The sequence below is a fragment of the Triturus cristatus genome, chromosome 6 (assembly GCF_964204655.1).
Source record: "Triturus cristatus chromosome 6, aTriCri1.1, whole genome shotgun sequence".
Classification (NCBI taxonomy): domain Eukaryota; kingdom Metazoa; phylum Chordata; class Amphibia; order Caudata; family Salamandridae; genus Triturus; species Triturus cristatus.
In genome coordinates, this window is record NC_140589.1 from 1,690,104,686 (window position 1) to 1,690,121,971 (window position 17,286).

At 46.2% G+C, this 17,286-nt stretch overlaps 1 pseudogene; it reads right to left on the minus strand.

Annotated features, from left to right (window-relative positions):
• Window positions 1–14,844: 14,844 nt before the first annotated feature.
• LOC146821843 (U4 spliceosomal RNA) lies at window positions 14,845–14,995 on the minus strand (annotated as a pseudogene).
• Window positions 14,996–17,286: the final 2,291 nt, after the last annotated feature.

The following is a 17,286-nucleotide window of genomic DNA, read 5'->3' on the forward strand; positions in this document are numbered from 1 at the left end:
AGGAAGGCACATGGCTAATCATCAATAACCATGTATGCAGGGGCCCCTGTCCTACAGTGAAAGCTGTTCATAATGAGTGCACAAAGGGGGGAATGTGGGGGAGCCTTGCTAAGAGGGCCCAGATCGCAGGCGGATGAAAGGCTCAAAACAGATAGGAATAAGGGATTTAGAAATTCAGCCCTTTCAGTGAACATGATCACTGGTCAAGGCGCCCGTGTCGGTATATTGTGGTATGCTCGTACACCAAAAGGGGGGAAGGGCCTCAGGGCCGTGAGGTGATGGCTCCGACGAAGAGGTGCCCCTGGGCGGGAATACATAGCGGGACAGTCGTCATAATCAAGTGCTGCTCGGCTGGACCTCAAATGCAGGGGTTCAAAGCCTGCTGAGCAGTCCATGTCTGAGGGAGGACAACCAAACAAGTCGGAGCCTAAATAAATTGTAAAAAATGAAAAAAACAGGCAACTGGCAACGGAAGTCCCGTCCCAGTTCTTACCTTTGTGACGGATACCTCGCACCGGTTTGTGCAACAGGAAGGGGGAGAGGCACTGACTGGCCCGCTTGATTTATGGCACCTGTTGGAGCCTAAGCTCCGCCTATCCAACCAACGGCAGAAAGTGAAGAGGTACTCCAGAAGGGGAGAGAACCTCGGAGAAGGGTCCTAAAATGTAATACGGACCTTGAGAATCAAAAGAACCAAAAATACTAAAAAATAGTACCAGAACTCATGCAGGGGAAAGCCTTTTTGAGAAGCTCAAAAATATGAGCCGGGTAGTAAATGGAAAATGGCAAAGCTCTGTTGGGACAGCTAAAAAAAGACAGTCCAACATGGGATGGTAATGGTCTCCACAGCTTTATTGAAATTACAAGGTGGAAGTCGACCTAATGGGGATATCAAATGGCAAATACAGGCCAGTGCCATATATATCCATGTATGCAACAAGGAATGAAAGGGACAGCTGACAGGGCAGCAGTCGAAGATGGAAAAGTATGACCCTCAAAACTTAGTTGAAAAACCAAAAGACTAGTACAGGAAAAGACCATACATCTTGGTTCGTGGAGGTATGAAAGATGGGTTCTCCCTGGTGGAAATGTTTAAGTAAAGGTCTCGGTGCCTAGAAGCTACACGTGTTCTGTGCGTGGACCGTAAACGATTGGAGTGTACAAAATGTGTAAGTACAGCTACCAGAGGGACAGTCTGGTTAAGTGGAGGGGAGAATCTCAATCCTTGTTACAGACATCGGTGGACAGGCATCCAGACATGGTCTAAATAAAGCAAACACAAGGAGATGATGGACAGAATGCTGAAACATTTCAGACACTCACCCCCAGTCACAGATCTGGGTTGAATCCATCATCGTTCTTTAGCTCACTTCGCCACCCCAGTTCAGACACAGCTATATTCAAATCAGTCTTGACCCTGTGCCTCATGGGAACAGACCAGCCAAAACTGCCAAGCCATGTCTTCCCAGGACCGTAAACAAGCATCCTGGGACTGGTTTTGGGCTACTAGCTCTCATCAGCCAGGCTAGCTTGAATCCAGTGGCAAAGTGAGCAAGGGACCCACGTCTGGGCATACCCTGCCAACTTAGGGCGAACAAAGCAAACACAAGAAGATGATGTATGTGTGCGAGGGGAAAGAGATCCTCATCCCTTACTCATCATATAATAAGCGAGAAGCCTTCATGTGCTGGTTCTTGCCCAGAGACAGGGGGAGATGCCCCTTTCCCCCTAAATTGAAACTAGTTTTGCAATGGTGTGTCTGGGCTAGAGTTTGAATTTCCGTTATTTGGGATAAAATCCAATTGATACAAGTAGATCCGGTTGATGTTTGTATTTTTTATTCTTGTTGGTAGCTGCAAACGAAAAAAGGATGGCACAGCCAACACGTGTTTCGCCCCCTAGTTGGCCACCAGGCCTGGGGCTTCCTCAGGGCGGGTGTTCAGGTAATTCGGTATTTTTTAACGAGGGTTTATAAACCCGAAGATTTCTCTGGTCTCGGCTAATGCCAGGTGCTGCAGTTGTCCAAGTCGTGGTAGTAAGCCAAAACTGCCAAGCCATGTCTTCCCAGGACCGTAAACAAGCATCCTGGGACTGGTTTTGGGCTACTAGCTCTCATCAGCCAGGCTAGCTTGAATCCAGTGGCAAAGTGAGCAAGGGACCCACGTCTGGGCATACCCTGCCAACTTAGGGCGAACAAAGCAAACACAAGAAGATGATGGGCTGAGTGCTGAAACTTTTCAGACACTCACCCCCAGTCACAGATCTGGTTTGAATCCATCGTTCTTTAGCCCACTTCACCACGCAAGTCTAAAGAGACCCTGTGTAGGAGGACAGCCCAAACGTCAATAAATGCAATCCAGGTACCCATTTTGGTAAGCAAAAAAATGATATACCCATGAGAGGGTGTACATGGGTCAGCAGAAATAATGCTCGCAGCACCCATTATGTGTAGATTTGACTGAACCAGGGATATCATCATTTAAGCCCCTGCTGTCAGTGCGTAACCTGAAGACCCAGTGCTGCTCCTTCCTGAATAGGAACTGGGACGTGTTGGTGATGGGCTGTGTAATATTGAGCTTTTGTTCCCGAGGCGAAAGCCGGGAACCTCTTCTAAGTTGTGAAATAGTAGGCGAGTGCTTTTAAAACTGTGGTTTTTATTCATCCTTGCTGCTATTCGTTTTTACCTGTGTTTTTAAACTTTGGAAACTGTTTTATTCACCGCATAGTCGAAGCTCCACCGAGCGACCCGATACTCTTGGGGGTCCTGGGGTTGACCGGACTCCTCCTTGGGATAGCCGCCATCTTAGGGGCTACAAGGCGGAGGCGGTCTAGTGATTGTCAAATCTGCATAAAATGCCGAGTCAACTGCGCACGCGCAGCTTTGTTCCTGAGGCGGAAGCCGGGAACCTCTTCTAAGTTGTGAAATAGTAGGCGAGTGCTTTTAAAACTGTGGTTTTTATTCATCCTTGCTGCTATTCGTTTTTACCTGTGTTTTTAAACTTTGGAAACTGTTTTATTCACCGCATAGTCGAAGTTCCAACGAGCGACCCGACACTCTTGGGGGTCCTGGGGTTGACTGGACTCCTCCTTGGGATAGCCGCCATCTTAGGGGCTACAAGGAGGAGGCGGTCTAGTGATTGTCAAATCTGCATAAAATGCCGAGTCAACTGCGCACGCGCAGCTTTGTTCCTGAGGCGGAAGCCGGGAACCTCTTCTAAGTTGTGAAATAGTAGGCGTGTGCTTTTAAAACTGTGGTTTTTATTCATCCTTGCTGCTATTCGTTTTTACCTGTGTTTTTAAACTTTGGAAACTGTTTTATTCACCGCATAGTCGAAGCTCCACAGAGCGACCCGATACTCTTGGGGGTCCTGGGGTTGACCGGACTCCTCCTTGGGATAGCCGCCATCTTAGGGGCTACAAGGAGGAGGCGGTCTAGTGATTGTCAAATCTGCATAAAATGCCGAGTCAACTGCGCATGCGCAGCGGACGCGCGCAGCGGGCGCGCCGCGGGCCCGCCAAGGGCGCGCCAAAGGCAAGCCCGTCTGCCCCCGTCCGCGTCCTGTCCAGTCCCAGGCCCGAGACCCCTGCCCAATTCGACACCACATCCGATATGCCTACACGCCGGAACTATTCCTCTAAGGTGCTGAAAGAACTCAGACTAGCATATACGGCTCTAACTGGCCATAATGCTGGCTGTCGGCAATCCTTCCCACACCATCTAGAAGGACCAGTAGCATGTAAAGAATGTACCTACAGATGCACAACTCACACTATGACCACCCAAAAAGCGGAGGCTGAACCATCTACAAGCTGCTTCAAGCCAATATTTCTATTATGTAATACCAGGTCCTTAGCAAAACACCCTATTGAAATTTGGGACATGATGAATTCATATTCCCCCAATTTGTGTTTTTTCACAGAAACCTGGCTAAATGCATCCAATCACCCTCAGATTAACCTAGCGATCCCAGAAGGATACAAGTTTATACATCTAGACAGACAAGGAAAAATAGGTGGGGGAATTGCAATTGGGTTCAAAGAACATTTAAAGGTTCAATGGACAGACACACACCTGTCTCCCACACTGGAAGTCGGCTTCTTCAAATTGAGCCTATCCCCCACTGAAACCTGGAACGGAGCTTTGATCTATCGTCCGCCAGGTCCTAGGTCCAAATTTGTAAATGAATTAATAGAACTATTCGCGCCCCATACACTAGCAGCTAAGAACTTCATTCTGCTTGTGGATTTCAACTTTCATGGAGAGGACCTAGGCAACCCAGATACCGACAACCTCCTAATAAGTCTCAAACAAATGGGCCTCTCCCTCCTCTCAAATGCCCCCACACATAGAGAAGGACACGCGCTGGACCTGATCTTCTCCTCGGTGGAGGATCTCCATGTTCTCCCCCCCCTTCCTCTAACATGGTCGGACCATTTTTTGGTCCCTTTTACCTTCAACAACGGAACCGCACCGGCCCAATGAATCCAGAACATCGCGCCTCTCAATGGCGAAGACCTTGGAACAACTTAGCGCTAGAAGCATTTTCAGCTATGTACAACACTCTACCCCCGGCCTGTCCCTCGTTAGAATCAGACCCCTCGGAGCTGCTGGAATCTTTCTCTTCCAAACTCACCAAAGTATTCGACACACTAATCCCGATAAAAAAAATCGCCCCTACCAAACTACGAAAATCTGCCTTATGGTACTCCGAAGAGCTTAGATTAGAAAAATCGAAATGCAAAGGTTTGGAGAGGGCCTGGCGAACAAGTCACTCCTCCCCAGATCGCAAGAGATACAAACTCTCTCTGGCAACCTACCACCAGAATATAAAATCAGCCAGAAAAACATTCATTCTAAAACAAATCGATATGGCATCCAACTCTGCAAAAACCTTGTTTACAATTGTAAAAGACTTCGTTAACCCCCAGGCGTGCAAATTGCCTCAATTAGAGTCCCAATCCTTATGCGACTCATTAGCAGCTTACTTTGAGGACAAAATTAATTTGATCTATTCCAATCTGGCCCCAACTCAATCTTACATCAACCCTCCTCTGATAAGACATTTGGAACCTGAAAGACAGTCTACAAGTAAACTCAGTCAATTCACACCACTAACGGTTCCTGAAGTCCACTCCCTTCTCGCATCAGCAAAGTCCGGCTCGCCCGTTGACCTTTGCCCTCCCAGGGTTATGGCCCTCATTGCACCTTGCTGTGCCTCGGATGTTGGAGCAATCTTTAACTGCTCCATAGAATCAGGCATCATACCTCCAAGCTGGAAGGAAGCTTTCGTCCGACCGCTACTGAAAAAGCCGACAGCAGACCCCCTCACGTTCGCAAATTACCGTCCTGTCTCGCTACTTCCACTGTTGGCAAAATCCTTAGAAGCAGCGATAAATAAACAGCTGAGTCACTATCTGGAAGTGAACGAACACCTGGACCCATCGCAATCTGGTTTTAGGCCAGGCTTCAGCACTGAAACCGCTATCTTAGCGGTTACAGACTCCTTGAGGCGAGAAATGGACGTAGGAGGATCAGCAATACTGGTGCTCCTAGACCTATCTGCAGCATTCGACACGGTGGCCCATTCCAAACTGACTGAAAGATTGAGACACTGTGGCATTCAAGAACAAGCTTTAAAATGGCTCCAAAACTTCCTGACAGGAAGAAACCAAACTACCATGCTAGGGCCTTTCAGATCTGGCAAACATGGGCTTGATAAAGGGGTTCCTCAGGGATCTTGCCTAAGTCCTACGTTGTTTAATCTCTACATGTCCCCACTAGCCAAAATCGCGGAAGCAAATGGATTTGAGATTATTTCATATGCGGACGATACGCAACTCATTTTCAAAATCAAGCCAAACTCCCCAACTGAAAACTTATGTTTTTCAGCAGGAATGTCTGCCATTTCCAAATGGATGACAGAGAACCTCCTCCAGATGAACCCAAGCAAAACAGAGATACTACTGGTAGGAAAAGCATCTCTCTCTTGGTCCCCAGACTGGTGGCCTAAAGACCTGGGCACGGCCCCGACACCGAAGGATAGAGTGAAGAATTTGGGGTTCATACTAGACAAAACCCTCTCCATGAAAGACCATGTTGCCTCAATCTCCAGCTCCTGCTACTACAGCCTTCGGCTGTTGAGAAAGATGCTGCCGTATCTTCCCACTAAACACCGGAAAACATTAGTTCAGGCGATGGTGATTTGTCGCCTCGATTACGGCAACGCATTGCTGGCCGAACTCGGCGTTTCCCTGTTAAGAAAACTTCAAGTCATTCAGAACACGGCTGCCCGAATGATCTTGCACCGTCCGCCCGGCTCGTCTTCAGCCCCCATTCTAGTGGAACTACATTGGCTGCCTATCAGGAAGCGGGCCCAATTTAAGACCTGTTGCCTTACCTTTAAAGCACTAAACGGCCTGGGCCCTAAATATTTGGCCAATAAACTAATGAACAGAACCCCGATTCTAAACCTACGCTCCAATACTCTGGAACTGTTGAAAACACCTAGAATTCTGCGAGCACGCACAGGAGCAAAGTCATTTTCTTGCCTGGCGCCTCGATACTGGAATCTGCTGCCAATCGACATTCGGAAATGCTCATCCTTCACCACGTTCAAGAAAAAACTGAATACCTTGGTATTCCTTGCTCCATAATGAAAATAAGGATGCACCACCTTCCCGCTCGCTCGTCCTCTGGGAAGAACAAAGCAAGCGCTGAGATGCCCCCGGGTGATTCACGCGCTATACAAATGCCCTTAACATAACATAACATAACATAATATTTAGTTTGTCTAGAACAACCCATGTGAAATTATTGGCATCATGCCCTTTTTCCAGGAAGTCTGTAGTGAGCTTGTTGATCTGTTTCTTGCAGAGTATTGTGCTCCTATGCTCCAGCATCCACGTCTTCACCTTCCTCGTGGTCATACTTACATACCTCAGTCCGCATGGACAAGTAATGAGGTAAATTAAACACTCTGAGTTACAGTTAGTGTGTTGTCTAAATTCCCATGAGAGGCCCGTACCTATGTCTATGGTGGTAGTATGTATGATTTGTGCACAGACACTGCAGCTTTCACAAGGAAAATGCCCCTTCACTGGTCGGAGATTCCAGAGTGTATTTTGTTGGGGCGACCGTTTGCCCTGTGGTCTAGTGTGGACTAACTGATCCCTGAGGTTGGCGCTCAAGCCTCTTTTGTGTGTATGACCCATCCAATTAATGACAAAGGAAGAGAGGTCAAATTATCTAAAAGCGCTTTCACTTTTTTTAGAGTATTGCCATAATTGAACGAGAACAATTGATCATAATTATTCGGCACATATATTTCCAAATATCTAATAGATCGAGACAATATCCATTGCATAGGCAATGGGTAGTACCTTACAGTTGAATTAAACAGCAGTATTTCGGTCTTGGCTTGATTTGATCTATAACCCTCTAGCTTTATAAAAGCTTGTATTTCTTCGAAAACGGTCTGAATATTTATAAGATCAGCTTTCAGGTATAAAATGACGTCAGCAGCAAATCATTTTATCTCAGCCATCCCACTAAGTGGGGATAAAACCTGAGGATGATTACACATTTTAATTGCCAAGGGTTCAATAAACAAAGAGAACAGGAGAGGGGACAGTGGGCATCCCTGCCTAGTCATTTGTCTTATCCATATCACCCTTGCCTGTTCTCTATTTATGATCATTTTAGCCTCTGATCCTACATAGAGTCTTGTAATATTTTGACAAATGGGGAGGGAAACACAAATTTGCATAGTAAAAAGAACAAAGCCTGCCAGTCAACAGGGTCAAAGGCCTTTTCCGCATCAAAATAGCTGCCTTGACCTTGCTGACTGACAGGTAATCAATGGCCTGCATTAAAAAATATGTGTCAGCAGCCATTAATCTTTGTGGTAAAATCCCGTTTGATCTCTATGGACCACCTGTTGCAGACACAGAGCCAACCGTGATGCCTAAATTGTCATAAATAATTTATAATCGTGTATTCGGATCCCTCACCTGGACAATTACATGTCTACTATTTTGAACTTTGGTAACCTAAGCCAAATATTATCGATGGCTTTCCTTGTATAGTTTTTGTTTATAAGCCTTATTCCCAGATATTTACTCCAAAATAAAAAAAAAGTACTTTAATTGCTCTTTTGCACTGGCCAGGTCCTGATGCAAAATGGTTGTCTGAGACACTGATCTACCAAGATCTAACCTTCACCTAGACCTTTCTAGAGCTGCCTGGAGGGCTTATATTTTTTGTAATCGCTGCTTATTTATTCTTGCCTTGTACAAAATAACCTGGCCTCTGAAAGCAGCTTTAAAAGCTTCCCAAACTGAAAATATTGAGGCCGAATTCTCCTTAAATTCGAAAAAGTTCTGAATAAAAAGCTCCATTTCTTCAATCCATCCTAGGTCTTCAGGTAAGGATTTATTGAACTCCCAACAAGGCCAATTCTTCGCCCCTCCTCCATCTATTTTGACTATAACAGAGACTACTGAGTGATTGGAGAAAGAATTCGTAATTATCTCAGACGCCCCTCTTTCTAACCAATTCAATTCAATAGTTCTTTATTCGGTGGTTAAAAACCATCATAAAAGAGTACATTATAATACAATTTTTTAAAAAGCATTAAATCAATATACAAGAACATTGAATGAGACTATAAGCATAAAATTCATTATCACTATACAAACATCATAAAAAACCTGATCGCTATTGGAAAATGGGGAATCCTATAAGGTCGTTAACAGAACTATCCTCTAGTTATCCTGAGTCTTAGTGCAAATTTCAGGAAACTGATAACAGAGCATAAGGTTAGTGGGTCACTGGCCCTTTGTAAAAAGATCAGTGCATCTTTAGCATGGATAAACCTAGACTTTTTTAAAATCTCCTTTAAAAATCTGCGTCTTGGGGTTGCATACCAGGGGCATAGAAGTACAAAATGAAGGGTGTCCTGCGGAGACTTATTGTCGCAACCGCAGGCACCCTTCTACTCAATTGAATGACTAAAACCAGCTGGTTCAGCTAATAAAAAAGGTAAAAAATTGAGCCTAAAACGTGCCATTAAAAACCTGTCTTGGGCATTATACACAACACATAGGTAAGGTTCAATCCCGTCATTAGTTTCAAGTCTGCTATGAGTGATCACTGAGGGTTTAGCCCCTTCCACAATGGATCTGACAAGAGATCTTTGGTCCCAAAAATTTCTCTTAAGGGTCTTCTTGTCCTGTAGGGTAATCCTTGACGGGTTTAGGTACAAATCATTACGGCCCATACTATCCAGGCTAGATTTCACGTAATTCAGCCATGGGATGTTTAGGCTTTTATCCCTCCCTAAACAATCTGTTAGGATCTGTCTGATTAGTACAGCTTCCGGGTTACACCAAATTTTTAACCACACCAGGATTGGTCTGAGTTTAATCAGATCCTCTAGATAGGGTCTTCCCAGTTCTCTATGTGCGATAAAAGCAGGTGTGCAATTAGGGACTTTTAGGATTGAGCGAAAAATGTTGTTTTCTTCCCTCTGCAGTGGGTCAAGGTTTATAAAACCCCATACTTCTGAACCATACGTGACTCTAGAACAACACATCGAGCTATACAGGTTCATTGATTGTTCCGGGGACCAGCGCCCAACTCTCCTCCCATATCCTGCTATTGCCCCTGTTGATGCCGCCAATTTGCCGCATCTTTCCTGTACCAGTGGGGCAAATTTCAGGCCCTCATCGAACAGCACACCTAGATATGAAAAAGATTGCGCCCTGTCTAGCGTGTGATTCCCGATTTTATAAGTAAAGCTGGTCCGGGGTTTGTGACCTGCTGTCATCACATACGATTTTTTTTAATTGACAGACAGGTCTAGCGCACCCATAAATTCAACAAACCCGTCGATTAAAATCTGAAGACTTTTAGGGGTGCGTGCCTAAAGGACCGCGTCGTCTGCATACAGCAGCACCGGGATGTTGCGTGCACCTACCCTTGGACAGTCTGTTTTTAAATTAATTAAAAATTGTTCTAAACTATTTATATATATGGAAAATAAAAAAGGGGCCAGTATGCAACCCTGCCTGACACCACTAGTGCATTTAAAGGGATCAGTCAACCCCCCATCCATGTTATAACGCACTCTGGCAGAGGTCTCTCTGTGCAGTTCCCTCAGCGTGCAAATAATACCCGGGTCAACCCCTAAATGACTCAACATTAACCAGAGCTTGTTCCTATTTACGTGGTCAAAAGCCGCAGCCAAATCCATAAATCCCAAGTAAATGGCTTCTTTACTAGCTTTTGTATATTTGGCGACCAACATATAGAGGTTCAGGCATTGGTCGGTAGTGTACCTACCTGAACGAAAGCCATACTGAACATCCGATGTAATATTATTATCCTCAGCCCAATCGATCAGTCTGTTCAGTATGACTCTTCCTAAAATTTTAGCCGGAACGTCTATCAGGGAGATTGGGCGATAACATTGGGGGTTATCTCTGTTACCCTTCTTAAAAATGGGTACTATAATGGCTGACGACCAGGACCTAGGCAAGCCCGCCATAATAGCAGCATTTATTACTCTGGTTAAAATGGGGGCCCATAATTCCACGTTACTCAAAAACAGGTCCGGGGGGGTCCCATCAGGACCCGGGGCTTTGTTTTTAGTTAGTCCCTCTATGCCCAAAACTATTTCTTCCAGCGTGAACTCTAGGAACTGTCCCTGCGTAGCCACCCACCTCTCCTCTATACTGTCCCCCTCCCCATGGTTATACAAGCCCTCAAAATACGCTGTCCACTGTTCCGGGAGGATGTTTGTGGCAGCTGAGGGAGATGCTTTGTCCTGAAAACAAGGGGTATTTATTATTTTCCAAAATTCCGTTATATCCCTATTTTCAGAGGCCTCCCTCAAAGCCGCCCACGCTTCCCCCTGCAGCGCGACTTTCCTTCTTATAAGTTCCTTCTTGTAATTTAGTCTGCACATGTGGACTTTTGGTAGGTCCCTGGATTTACTGCTGAGGGCTTTTTTTAAATCCCTCAGAGATCGTGTACAGTCCACATCAAACCATCTCGGGCAATTTGGGGGGGGTCTTTGCTGGAGCCTTGGTGCGCAACAATCCGTCCACCAGTTTGGTTAATTGGCCAAAAGCGTGGGTTAAACTAGCCCCCTCAACTGACAAGTCTAGATATTTGTCAATACATGATTTACCTTTATCCATTAAGGACCGGTAAAATCTTTCGCCATCTAATTTCGCCCACCTGAGTCTTCTTCCTTGGTCTATTGCTCTCTCGGCAATGTCCTCAGCTGGGGTCCACTTTCGTTTAGGCAGATAGAAAAACTCCATAACCAAGGGATTATGGTCGCTAAAGGGGCTCCACTCAATTCCCACAGTGATAATACGGTGCTTTAGGCATCTGGGGACAAAAATATAGTCAATAAAGGAAGAGCACCCTCTGCCTTTAAAGGTGGGTGGAAGAGTGCCATCTTGCCCCAGTGGAATTAAGTCAATCGTGTGCTCCAGATCATGAGAGGAAATGAGCTTTCCTAATTCTACACCGTTCAATGAATGGCTAAAATGAGGACCTTTTTCTACTGGGCAATTTGACCAATTAGCGTTAATGGGAAACAATAGGGGGCATAAATGACAGTTCATGTCACCCACTACTATTGTCAGTGGGGTCGCAGCGCCATTAGCCGGTGCCAGCTCTTGACTCAATCTATGGTCTAGTTCGCCCAAAGTGGGACTACCATTTCCTAGGGGGCCAGTGTTGTACACATTAAACAGCACTAGCCTTACCCCTTTATTCCTAAACCTTAGAGCTTGAATATTCCAAGCAAACCAATCTGCACTGGACCAGGAGCCTTCAATATTTAAGTCAACGTATATTGACAGACCTCCTTTAGCACGACCTGAGGAGGTTTTTTGTGCAGGTATGAAGAAGCATTTGTATCCTGCCAGGTGAAATTGGGAGTTATCTGTGGCCCAAGTTTCTTGCAGGCAAATTATGTGGAAATGAGCAATATATTGCTGCCAGTCCACATTTCCAAATTTGCCGGCCAAGCCAGCTATGTTCCATGAGATTATTCTCAATCCCTCTTCCACTCTTTTGACAGGCCCTGTCCCAGACATCCTTTGAAAATTGATCGGTAACCCAGTTTTGGGGCTATGAGGTAACTTCTGAGAGTTCTTGCCCTGCTGTGTTTGATTTAGGGCTAATCCTCGTAATCCTGGGGGTGTGTGTGGGCGTCCCCTCAACGTGTAATAAGGGGCTTCCAACATATGTGATGAGCTCCTGCGCCTGCCCACCTCTAGGAGTACCTGGCTAACCTCCTTCGCCGGAAGGGGAGTAGCCAATGTCCCCCCTCTATTATCTAAACCTCCCCCTGCCAGGGAATCCCGACCAGTTTCTATGTTAATGGTATCCTGTTTTGGTGAGGTATGCTGGGACATTAGTCAGTCGTTCTCATCTAGCGATCTTAATGGGTTAAATCTATTTGCCCAACCTGGGTATAATCTTTCTCTGGTTCCTGCCAGTCCATGGGAACCATGTGGTGCCCTATTTGGGAGGGAGTATAAGCCCTCCCCTCTTCTCCATATTACGTTATGCCCTTCAAAAGTTTCCTGCTGTCTCGGATAAAAATAACTAAGGGGCAGCGGCCTTATGACACTCGAACGGTCAGTAAAGCCATATCTGGTAATATGTTCAACCACCCCTCTGTCCTTAAAATTTGCGATGATACAATTGCCTTCTATATTTTTATGTGTATGTCCAATCCAGTTCACTCTCCTAACCAATAGGATTTCCCTATCCAAATTGGGTGCTAGTGGTCTGTTTAGAGTCAGCCAGTGGGTAAGTTTATTCTTTAACTCCTGATGTGTTTCGCTCTGACCTGGCTTTAATTCCGGGGTCCCAGCGAACACCACTACGAGTGGACATGACTCCGGTGGCAAATTTATTGTAGGCAATGCGGCATTGGGGTTAGATATTACAGGCCTTTCTGTGTGATGTGCTAATCGCGTTATGGGGGCCAAAGGCAGTTGGGGCAGCCTTTCCTGCTGGTGTACGCCTAATTCAGTTTTGGTGTCTGAACCTCCATCACTACAGTCTGTGGCCTTCTGCCCTTGCAGGTGCGAGACCGGGGCTTTATGTATCTGTGCGGTTGTTGTATAAACAGCCCCTTTAGTACTATTATTTGTCTCCCTGTGTGGAGATACATTAATAACAGACATAATAGGAGTGATAGGCAGGCTCCTTATATCCCCTCCAATACCGGCATTTTTCTTCCTATTTTTAAGTTCGCTCATGATCCTATCCAATCGGCTTGTCAGTGGTTTTAATTGATTCACAATAAAAATTTCTAATTGAGATTGTAAAACCAACGTAATTTGCGACAGCCATGTTGGAGGCTCTGAGGAAAAAGATGTCTGTACTGCTCGGTCAACCCCGGCAATTCTACTAATCGTAGGGTGAGTCAAAAGGTGAGAGGGGCTATCTATGCTTTTTTTGGGCTTCTGCTTCCTGGGGCCGCCCTTCTTTTTCTTTTGTGTGGAGGCGCTTTTGGTTATGCCTCTAGTCTCCCTGGACATACTGGCGGATAGTTGGGCGCAAGGAATATCCTGCTCACTTGTCTCTAGTGGTACGGGGGGTGCGAGTAACATGACCTCCTGGTTATCATCAAAGGAGCCTCTAGATGAGTCAGGAGCTAAGTGCGTGGAGAGACGCCTTTCTGTTCGCTCGATTTCGCTCGATACCACCCCTAATGCCCTTTTGAGCATAAGATCTATTGCTGTGGGCTGCATAGTAACCGGGAGTGGTGAACAGGGAAGTGAGTTTTGCGCCTGAAGGGCAAATGGCGATGTCATCTTTGCCCTTTTTGATCGTGTCCCCGTTTTGCCTGACATATATCTAGCGCCTGATGGCCCTGCCCTTAAAAATATGTTGGGGAAATAAAGCACCCTCCTTCAGGCCAGTCCTGCACCAAGTCCCTCGTTTAGTGAGGCCGTTTGCACCCCACCAGCCTTATTGCCACTTACCCCGAACACAAAACTAACACAGAAATGGACCCAGTGTTAATCTTTTAGGTACCAATACAATGATCTACCTGTACCCCCTGAGTCACAAGCCGCTTCCAGCGCAAACAGGAATCAATATCAATAGTCAAGGGGGGTGGCCCAGCCCGGCCTCCTCCGGCCCCGGACGGCCACAGACGGTCCCGCCCTTGTCCCGGGCTTCTCCCGGCGGCACCCGCGCGCGTCCCGCGCAGCGGCAGGCGGCGAAGAGTAAATAGGCGTGGTCTGATAGGCGGGTGGGCGGGCAGCAGCGCACCTGAGATCACGCACGGACTCCTGGTCAATGGAGTCCCGTGCACAGCCTGACCTCCCTTGCGGCAACACCCAGGTTCCTCCCGCGGCTCCTCCAGACACAGCAGCGTTGGTGGCAATTCGCAGCCTCTCATGGCGATGCGGGACTCGCGCCAGCGGGTTCCGCGACCTTCTTTGAAGGGATGTGGGCGGAAGGGCGGGCAGCAGCGCACCTGAGATCACGCACGGACTCCTGGTCAATGGAGTCCCGTGCACAGCCTGACCTCCCTTGCGGCAACACCCAGGTTCCTCCCGCGGCTCCTCCAGACACAGCAGCGTTGGTGGCAATTCGCAGCCTCTCGTGGCGATGCGGGACCCGCGCCAGCGGGTTCCGCGAGCTTCTTTGAAGGGATGTGGGCGGAAGGGCGGGCAGCAGCGCACCTGAGATCACGCACGGACTCCTGGTCAATGGAGTCCCGTGCACAGCCTGACCTCCCTTGCGGCAACACCCAGGTTCCTCCCGCGGCTCCTCCAGACACAGCAGCGTTGGTGGCAATTCGCAGCCTCTCGTGGCGATGCGGGACCCCTTATTGCCAATATCAACTATTTTTCAAGTTGACATGTCTGGATATTGGGTAAAGTTTTCAATAAGCAATAATCGCCCCTCGGATAGACCTCATTGGCTACGATACTGCCACTGCACTCTTTCTAACCATTTATCAACCAGAAAAATATCTATACGCGAGGCAAACCTGAGCTTAGAGGAATAGCAGATGAACTGTGAACACCCTGGATGTTCTAAGCGCCATGGCTCTATTAAGGCCAGATCATATTTCATACTATTCAACAATTTTATTGTTTTTGGTTTTAGCTGTTTCTTAGTTTTATTTGACGTATCCAACCTAACATCTTGAATATAATTAAAATCCCCTCCTAAAACTAAGGACTCCTAATAAAATCAATAAGTCATACATTTTCTGCAATGCCTCAATATCACTGAATATGGAACCATAAGATCCAGAATAACTTGCTCCACTACTCAAACCTATATGCTAGAAAGTAATATCCCAACCCCAAGAACAGCAGAATTTGCTGATGCAAAGTAAGGGTGAGTATATTTGTTAGGCAAGGAAAATTTGGGAGTATTTGACTTAAAATGTGTCTCCTGGACGAATATAATCTGAGGGGGAAAAGGATGATAGCCAAATTAACAGAGGACCCGCTTTTCGATTATTCAGCAATCCGTTCACATTACAAGTGACTATCCTAATCCTCTGCATCCTTTACTATCTCTCACAAAAACTCACTCCAATCTTCATCTTCCTTTTTTTACATCTGGTTTGAATAATATTTATTAAAAAGAAAATATTTGGCTCTTCACCTGCTCGTTTTTCGCTGCAACCCATTCCCCTCTCCACCCCCAGACACTCCCTGAACACGATGTGATAACCCCTTTGCCTTCCTGCTTCGCACCCAGTGCCCACTACAAAGGGTGGCATGGAATCATACTCAGTGCCCACCCATCCATAGCGCACCCCATCTCCAACCCATACTGATCATATCCTTCTTTTCAGTCACACCTTTAACTTTTGAATAACTTTAAGAAGGTTTATGCTTCTTCCAGTGACACAAACAACTTAAATTGACCTTTCCATAAAACCTTTAGTTCAGCAGATTGAAGCACAGAAGCCTGCCCTCCTAGAAGCCTAAACTCATGCACCAATTCTTGAAAGGCCTTCCAGCACCATGCTGAGGCCACTGACAAATCATGTCCAAGACATAAAATGATTTCTGCTAAATAGCTCTGTTCAATAATTTTTCTTTGATCCGAAAGTGAGAAGAATTAACTTAAATTGTTAGTGGATATTTGGCATCCGCAGCTCGCTCAAAGGGCACTGTGTGTGCTCGCATAATCGTAAGATCATCTGGAGCTCAAGGTAGAATGTACTTGTTAATCAATCAATTCATTAGTTGTGGCATGGACTGGACTTCTCCCTGAGTCTCACTTCCTTCCGGAATTCCAGTGAATATTAAATTCAAGCGCATGGAGTGATTTTCCATAGACTCCAGCTTAATCTCTAGCTGGCAAACCTTGCTTAGCTCCAGAGAAAAAATGATTATGAAATTGTAATAGCTCATCTTTAATGTCCAATGTTCTGTGTTCAGCTTCTTGGATTTGCTTAGATAATATCACAAGGTTTTCTTCTATTTTGGACAACCTTTGGTTCATCATTGCGATATCTAGAGCCTGTTGAATCTTTAAGCCCCGTATCTCAGCTAATATTGTGTCCAATGCTGTCTTTAAGGGCTCTGGCAGGGAATCCTGGCTACCACTGTTAGTGGTGAGAGAGAACAAATGTTCCAGGACCTCCATCTCCATCCCAGTTCCTTCAATTTGATGTAACTCCTGAGGTATAGTATTCAAGTGAGACACTGTTTCAATGGTCTGTGATATTAAAATTGACATAGATCTTGGCCCCTCTGATTCACTTCTGAACCCACACATTGCCTCAGCCGTCAACGATACAGGACCCCCAGGCATCATAGAGATCATAGATGATTGAGTTAAGACTCCATTTGCGAAATCACCTGCCGTATGCTTTATGGTATCGTCAGCCTGAATACTTTTAGAGGGGATTTTGGGGAATAATGGGAAGGTTTTGAAATTTGCTGCAGGCTCTGGCTCACATCCTTTTATCTGACTCTTCATGCCCAGTTGGAGATATTAGCTCTGACTGAAGTGATGAATCCGCTGACCTCGCGGAAGCACTAGATGTTGTAGGCGAAATTTGGGCTTCTTCTTTTGCCATTACCTCCCTCCTTAATGTCTGTGTATGAGGTGAGATCAGCCCAACTGCCCCTGCTGCCTCAGCTACAAGCCAGGGCTTTAATGACAAAACTGCAGAATTTGATGGGCTTTCCATCTGCTTCTCGCGCCACCCAGCTACCTGACTTTGTGAGGCCTTTTTGCGCTACTGCTTGGGTACCGAAGTAGTCGAT